At 59.9% G+C, this 1,732-nt stretch overlaps 1 long non-coding RNA gene across 1 annotated transcript; it reads left to right on the forward strand.

Moving 5' to 3' along the window:
- Nucleotides 1-211: 211 nt before the first annotated feature.
- On the forward strand, nucleotides 212-874 carry LOC137788573 (uncharacterized). The gene is made up of 3 exons (XR_011077768.1): nucleotides 212-374; nucleotides 613-679; nucleotides 792-874. It is a non-coding gene; the product is annotated as an uncharacterized lncRNA (long non-coding RNA).
- The last annotated feature ends 858 nt before the right edge of the window (nucleotides 875-1,732 follow it).

A 1,732-nucleotide genomic window follows, 5' to 3' on the forward strand; every position in this document is an offset into this window, starting at 1 on the left:
TGTACGAGCAGATGGACGTGGTGAAGGCCCAGTACGGCCTCCTCTCGGACACCGTCAAGCAGGTCTCCTTCCAGGGCCTGCAGGGCGAGCTGCGCAGCTACTTCGAGAGCCACCTGGCGGGTCTGCAGAGCCAGGCGCGGAGCCACCTGCAGAAGTCTTACGCCGTGCACAAGATGGACGCCGACTCCAAGGTGGTGGACGTGGTCGGGGAGGCGCACTTCCCTCAGCCTCTGCTGGGCTGCCCGTCGCCTTGCGGGCAGGAGGAGTTCTGTGACTTTCAGAGGGACCCACCCCAGTGCGAGAAGTGCACCATGTGTCCGCCGGGCTTCTTCCTGATCTCACAGTGTTCTCCCACAGCGGACAGGATGTGCCAGGTATTGTCCTTTTGGAAAACTGCGGTGTGTTTGCATGACGGTGACACTCATACCTTAAGGGTTTCAGCTGATAATCAAAGCTTGATTTTGGTGGAATCAGTCAGTTTTCATGCATATGACAGCAATGCACAAACAGAATAGCAGCTTATTTGGAGGAGGGATGTTCATACCCATCACTTATCAGAATAAAGCAGTCATTAATAGTATTGTTCACAATGATTATTTGTGTGAATTGCAGGACAGAGATGAATGCCTTGAAGTACCAACCATTTGTGGAGAGCGAGTGAAGTGCCTCAACACTCCTGGTAACACATTGTTTTTGTTGGATACTTAAAACAATGATCTCCTAATCTTTCCTCTGAATATTTGACCTTTTTCCTCCTTGCTTTCCATCCTCTCTGGTCTGTACCTGCACAGGAGGCTTCAGGTGTCTGGGAGTCTCTCAGAGAGACGCCGGGTTGGGCGTGTGTGGCCTCGACTACTTCTACAACCAGGAGCTGCAGGAGTGCCAGGCCTGCTCCGACTGCGAGGGAGAGCCGCTCTCCGCTCCCTGCACGGCCATCGCCGACTCGGTCTGCGGCCGGCCATCGGAGAGCCGACTCTCCCGGTCGTGGGGTGCCAGCGTGGGCCTCCCCCCCGCCAGGACGTCCGGTGCCCACATCTTCCCGGGGCTCCAGCTGAACATCCGAGGCAAAGAGCGAATCGACCTGCTGTCCAACGAGGCCGGCCGGGTGACGTTCCTGCAGCACGGCCTCGTGTGGCTGGATCACAACTTCGCCGTCAAGCACAGCTGCAGGAACTTCCTTCAGGTGGGGATGAGGCTCAACGAGAGCCAGGAGGAGGAGGAGGAAGGAGAGGGGGAAGAAGGAGGCCGCGACCTCAGCGGCGTCCGCATCGAACAGCCGGACGGGAAGTACTTCCAGGGCGTCAGCGTCAGCGGCGGAGTGGAGGTGGAGCCCGGCCACGCCTTCGCCCTGCTGCTGAAGAGCCCGAATCAGCACTGCAACCAGAGCAAGGATCTCCACGTGTACGACGTGGCCGCTCCGTCCGTCAGCCTGCTCTGGCTGTCGCACGACACCGGCGCCGTGGCCATGACGGCCCAGATGTCCCTGCTGACGCACTACCAGGCCAGCTACCGGCCGACCTTCCGCGTGACCTCGGTGTCCGACCCGTACATGATCATCCTGACGCACGACAGCCGCGGCGTGCGCTTCACGGAGAGCGGCGTGGTGAAGTTCGTCCTCCAGCAGGCGCTTTACTCCATGGGCCACACCTGCGTCCGGGAGGGCTTCTCCCTGATCGCCTACACCAACCGCAACGGCACGGGCCAGGAGGCGACGCGGGCCTTCAAGGCCGGC

Source organism: Clinocottus analis, unplaced genomic scaffold (assembly GCF_023055335.1).
Source record: "Clinocottus analis isolate CAN_PGR_092001 unplaced genomic scaffold, fCliAna1.0.p SCAF_18, whole genome shotgun sequence".
NCBI classification, from domain to species: Eukaryota; Metazoa; Chordata; class Actinopteri; order Perciformes; family Cottidae; genus Clinocottus; species Clinocottus analis.